At 42.3% G+C, this 6,374-nt stretch overlaps 1 pseudogene; it reads left to right on the top strand.

The window, feature by feature from the left end:
• The first annotated feature begins 1,498 nt into the window (after positions 1–1,498).
• Positions 1,499–5,974, top strand: LOC116886620 (annotated as a pseudogene).
• The last annotated feature ends 400 nt before the right edge of the window (positions 5,975–6,374 follow it).

Raw genomic sequence — 6,374 nt, 5'->3', positions numbered from 1 at the left:
CTGTGCTCATTTCTTATTTTTAACTTCTTATTTATTCTCTAGACCTCATCCTGCAGCTCAACTCCATTCATCTACCCTCCCCTCGGGTCTGCACTCCACCATTGCATCCTTCTCTAAATCAGAGCAAAAATATTCTTCTGGTGCAAGCTGCAAAAAGAAAAAGAAAAAAGACCATATATCCACAAAGAGGTGTAAAATTATAAAATGAAAGACATAAACCCTTAAATTATTTAGAATTAACAATAGTACTTTTAGTCTCAGAGGATGTATTATGGCTAAGAAATGCAAGTTATGATAGATACAGGATATGAAAGCATAAAAAGTGATAGAAAGTGATTTAGGTACAAAATTTTAGACTAATATAATTTAGAGAAGGAAGAACCATCTCCAATTTTGTCAAATACAAATGGACTGAACATTGTGACTGTAATTCTTATCTGATGGATCCCATAATTTCTCTTATTTTATCTAGTTTATTAATGTTAATGTATTCATTTTTTACTACGATAGATGCTTTTGTGTTTGGTGGGGTGGCCATTTCCCAGAGTTCAGGTTCTGGGACCTTGCTCTATCAACTTAATGATGTTTATAGCTTCATTTTAGACATTTGTGTGCACCCCCTATATGTCTTGACTTTTATTCTTCTGATAGAAGCTCATGGTATATCTTACTCAGGCCTGTGAGCTGTGCTCCTTTGGCGACATTGGTGCAGAGAGGAGAACCCCACAAGCTGCACGAGGTTCCCTTCATTGGTGGCTCCAATATTGCATTTTCCTCTGCCAACTGGTCTCCACACTTTTCCTAGCACCATAAAGACTTCAACTCTTTCTCCTAAGGAATTTTCTGGCAATTGTCGATTGCTAAGCACATGACTTCATGAGTGTTCCCCTAACACACACCCATGTTGTAACCTACCATGCAGACTATTTCTTGATGTGATTTAAAGCACCCGTACATAATGAGACAGGAGAACTTTTGACTGCATATTCAAACTGGTGTGAAATCTCAGGAAGTTTTAATGGCTAACATTGGTGAATGAGGACAATTTGAGTTAGGATGAGACATTTTTGGGCAAGATATGGAAGGAAACATTCATTTAGATGCATAGGAATTACTAAGGTTTTTTTTATAATCAAGCCTTGAGGAAAATTTGACTTTGGAAGCAGGAGATGTTCAGTAGCTCTCCCCAGGAAAGTCTCCTGGAAAGGGCATCTCTGCTTATTATGCTCAATACAGGGAGATCATTAGCAGGGAGGCAAAGTCTGCTCCCCATGACATCAGCTGTCCCTTCTTGGACATTCTATTGTCTCCTAGAGAGTTCTTGGCATCCTCTGTGATGTCACCAGTGTTGTAGTGACAACCAGTGCCCTAGTTTCTCTCAGTCCGAGTCTGGCGGTTACAATCTAAGACATGTTTTCCGTCTTGTAAGCGTTTTGGCAGGGGGATCGTCGTTGTGTAGAGACTAAGTGAAGGAGTCTGGCCTTTTCGTCTCAAAGTAATGACGGACAAAGACAGCACTTCTGGGGAATGTGTAGTAAGTTCTGGGCAGTATATTTTGAGCTTCCTGTCAGGGGGGCTGCAGGCTTAAGCTGACCTTTCTAGCAATGGGCCACAACAACTGGAGCATCTGAAAAGGAATTGAATTTCCATGAATATCACAATTCCTGAAAGTCAAGGATTTCAGAACTTTAGTTTCCCCATCCCCACAGGGAGGATATGGTAAGGCCAATGCTATTATACTGTGAACTTCTGGTCTTTACTTTTCAGTTCATTTGTTATGTTACATTGATATAATAACACCATCAGGAGTCATGGAGGGTCCACCTTTTCTGAGTTTAGACAGGGCAGCAATGTATTTCACTATCATTGCTTCTTTAAATACAGTGGATATCTAACAGTAGTAACAGGGGGATCATTGTGCTCCAGGCAATAACCTTATGTTCTTAGACCTCCTCTGATTTCTTCTAACTGGCAGGATCATCGTTTGCTTTATATATTAGAGGTTGTGTGTTACAAACATTTTTCTAAATACCAAAACTGTTTGGAACATGTGGACCAAGATTCAGCCTGTAACCTATTGGCACTTCTGGGGCATTTGGTATTTCAAATAGGGGAATTGATAACTCTGTTGACCATGTCCTCCCTGGAAATGCTTTTTAAATCCAAAGTTGTTGGCCTAGAGTATCAGGGTAGGACATCTGAGTGTCTCCAATCACTCAAGTCTTGTGGATGGTGAATTTATCATCTGAGTTCTGAAACCACAGGGGTGAGGAAACCAAGCTGTACCCTGTTCAGCTGATAATAATCCTGGAGAAGCCAACTCCGTGGTACATGTAAGCACATGATGTCCGGCATAGGGAACACCTGGCTGCTTATATCTCTTGGTCTCTATAGAGTAGTGGGAGAACTGAGATCCCCTGAGGAGGCCTCTTAAGCATAGACCAAACTCCTTGCAGTGACACTGGGTTCCAGGCTTGTTCTCCTGTTTAGGCCTCACTGTGGTCTATGTACACTCTATGCATTCTCCCCATGCAGGTTCACTTGTGTTCTTCTACCTACAGACGCTGGGAGAGAAACATCATCCCCTGAAACTGCCCTAAGCGAGAAGCAGGCCAAGAAGGAAAAGGAGAGGCTGGATTTAAGAGCTGCAGCTCATTACAGAGGAGCGAAATGACCTGAGAGATCGCCTGATGTTTGTGACAGAGAGATCCATGAAGAACAGGTATGAATCGCTCCAAATGCTCTTGTTTCATTCCTGGGTCTGCAAGGTCTCCTTCATCTTATCCTATTAAGGTTTTGGGTTCTAGAAAGCTGTGCCTCCCTAACCACCCTGTGCTAAACCTCATCTCCCATATAGAGGAGATTCAGAACCTGACCCTTCCTGGGGAGTGATATGGAAGATGGACTCATCTGCTTCCATTTATTGAAAAGCAGGACTTGTGGTCTGAATGAAGAATTCAGGGATAAAGTCAGGGAGAGTGAGATCCCAGTGTGCATTGGGAAAGCCCTTGAGAGCTGGTGGCTTTGCAAGATTGTAATTGCTTTGAGTTTAGTTTATGGTGAGTCTCTGTACTTGCTAGGCAGGGGACTGAGTGCTGGAAGATCCAGGCAGCAGCCTGAGGGGCCTGGTCCCAAACTGTTCATCTCAATGCTTGACTAGAAGGTCTCAGGCTCAGGCCTGTTTGTTATCGTCTGTGTGTCTTGCCCTGGGACAGAGCAATGGTGCATGCATTTCTCCTGGTTCTCACAGTGCTCTCTGTTTCCATATTTGTCTTTCTCTTTCTCTGACTCTATTTACATTTCTCTTTTTTGTGGGTGTGTCTCAGTCTGTGAGTCTGTGTGTGCATACATCCAAATGCATATGCACAACCTTTATATGTTTATATTTCCCTCCACACCTGGAATCTAGGGGTCTATGTCTTGGCCTGAGTATTTACCTGTAACACTTTCATGGTGATGTGAATGCTTTGTTCTGGGAGCCCCACTGTCAACAGCACAGTTCTTTGCCTATGTGGCCACGTTTGTCTGTATATTTGTATTCGTTGTGCAGATTATAATTTTGTGTTGATATATGGTCTGTTATCAAACAGGAAAAAAGAAATCACAGGTTTCTGGGTGTGTTGGGGTGGGGGAGCATGGAGAGGTGTGGCCTAGGCTCTTGATAGCTTAACTGGCGTGACTGCAGATTTCCTCCTGATTGAACAAAGGGAGCCAGGGAACCCTCCCTCTGGATGCCAAGCTTCTGGTGTCATGGATGCAGAAAAACATGTTTCTGAAGCTGAAGAAGATCCCAATATGTAGAATTCAGAAGGTGTCCTTCCAGGACTGGGGTAGTACAGGACCCACCCTGAGTTCATATATTCCTAAAAGCCGATGTTCATTGTATTCTATCATTTGGGGCCAGGCCACACTTCAGGCCAAATCCATATTATGAAGACCTGGAGAGAATGGAGGAGGCGGTCATGTCAATTCTGCACAACTTAGAGATGGAGAACACTGAGATCCATGAGAACAACCATAAGCTGAAGAAGGAGATTACCTTCTCTAGGTAAGTAATGGTCAGAAAGGCTATCACCTGTGGAATGGCCATTTCTGACTTTCTTTGTTCTGGATTGGACGGTCTTCAGCTATGATTCTATCTCTTGTGCTGTTTACACATCAGTGTGCCAGGGTCATTAGGACTCAGTTTTCAGTTCCATAAAAGACTGTTACTCATCCCAGGATTGTCTAGGCATCTTCAGAAGGCTCTAGATAGAACAGTACTGATTGAAGTCAGCAGAAGGTTATTAGGCTGACCTGGGCCTATGGTGTCATACCAGGTTTTACAACACTCAGTGCATGGACCACATGGTTAGCATGACCTCTTTGGTTCTACTGACCTCCTTTGAGGGTGTTGGCCCACTACTAATTGATGTTGCCCCCATGCATTGGGCTTTCATGGATAGTTGTAGATCCATGTTCTTTTTGTGAGATGTGGACACTAATTGGTGCTCGGGCCAAACAAACAATTTATTCTTCCCTGAATTAACTCTTTGTGGTTTGTGCAGCAGCATTATATGTATCGAGATGTATTTTATTAAGTCTTCATGGGTATCTGGGACCTGGTAGAGTTAGTGGGACTTGGGAGTAGGAATGGGAGAAAGGGGCAGCATGATCTTACTATGCAGACTGTATTTCCAGAAACCTGCTCAGCCAGCTCCTGATGGAGAACACATGTAGGAAGAAGTTGGTCCCACCGAAGCAGGAGAGCAAGGAGGTACATCTTGATTGTGCACTGAACCAGAAATATTTGGTTGACTTCAACAAGAAAGATAAAGACCAGCAACGTCCAGACCCAGCATCATCTGGTAGGGACAAGCAGCTGTGTTAGCTTAACAATATCTGATGAAATTTGCCAATTTGATACATCTTTGCTTCCTCCTACCACCTTTCTAATTTACACTCCCAACCAGCCAACCACCTCATGCAATGGAATTGTTCATTGCTCTGCCTATGCACAAGTATTCTGGGAAGTTAACCACTTTTCAGAAACTGAATTATTTTGCAAGTATATTTTGCTGCTCTTTTTGAAGCTGCAGTATAGAAATGGTGACAGATGAATAACATACCTCATTATTGCATATCCATGTGATAGATTGGATCCTATGTAGAGTTTTGAACAAGTTCTTGGTTCTTTGACAAATGACACTCTGTGGTCATGTGACTTCTTGTGTAGGAAGCACCTTTGCGGGATAAGAACAAAGTGCAAATGTCAAATTAGAACTTGTCATTGGTTTTAACCTTGGTGACATATGGACGTCTCCTTTCTTCCTGCAACCCAATGAGGTCTCTTCCCATTGCCCTGTACTTGGTTTGCACTGGTATAAGTCTGGGTCCCATATTGGCAGCCCACATTACTTTGAGGCTCTCTGGAGATTTTGCCCTGCCCACAGAGTTAGCAACAATGATATCAGTTAAAAGGTCCATGTTGACTGTCCAATAGAACTGAGGTGGTAGAAGGCAGCATTCTGACAGCTGGCTTGCATTTCCCCACCAAATCAGTGTCTGAAAAACTGCCTTCCTCTCCCAGGTCTCAGAAAGTGCAAGAGAGCTGGAATTGTACACACACCAGTAAGAGAGCTTCCTGAAGAATAAGTTGCTTTCTCAGGAGTCCCTGATGACAAACATCCTGAATGGTAACAACATTTTTTGGATGAGTATTCTTCCTCAGAGTTAATTTGTCATTTCTTAGAGACCCTAAATTTATATAACACTAAGCCAGCCTGACTGATTGAGGTCTTACTTTCTTCTCAGAAAACAGCACTTGAGAGGCAACTTGGGGGACCGCCTTTCATTATGTGTGCAAGAGGAGAAACAGCAATACATCTGTGCTTCTAAATGTTCGTTAAGAATGTGCTGTTTAGAAATATTTTTGTTATGATTTTAATTGAAATTTTCTTTTTGTTGTTTCATATTTATATGTTCTTGTTACTATTTTTCACTTTTCAAATATTTTTCAATATTTTAATTTATTCTTTTAATCCCGTTTTGTTGTAAAAATGAATTCCTTATGAATAAAAATTGAATTCTATCTCTTGACTCTTAAGACCATCATTCTTATTCAAGGGTTCTGTCCCCTCCTGTGGGCTTAGAACTGACAGCTGGAGATGGATCTCTGCATGTTCCATGGAGCCTGGGCTAATAAGTGAATTCAAAGTCACCAAGGGGTACCCAGTGTGATAGTGTCTTTTGTGTGGATAATGTGGCTGTTTCTCCAACACACACTTTATGATGTAATCACTGACATGCTTTACCCAATTGTTAGGGTCCATGTGGTTCTTCTGAGAGAGCAGCAGATGCTCTAACCTGTGAGTCATCACCACAGCTCCTGCAGG

The sequence above is a fragment of the Rattus rattus genome, chromosome 17 (genome assembly GCF_011064425.1).
Source record: "Rattus rattus isolate New Zealand chromosome 17, Rrattus_CSIRO_v1, whole genome shotgun sequence".
Taxonomy (NCBI): domain Eukaryota; kingdom Metazoa; phylum Chordata; class Mammalia; order Rodentia; family Muridae; genus Rattus; species Rattus rattus.
Note: the sequence above shows the minus strand (reverse complement) of the source record. Positions and strands in the feature narration are given on the sequence as shown.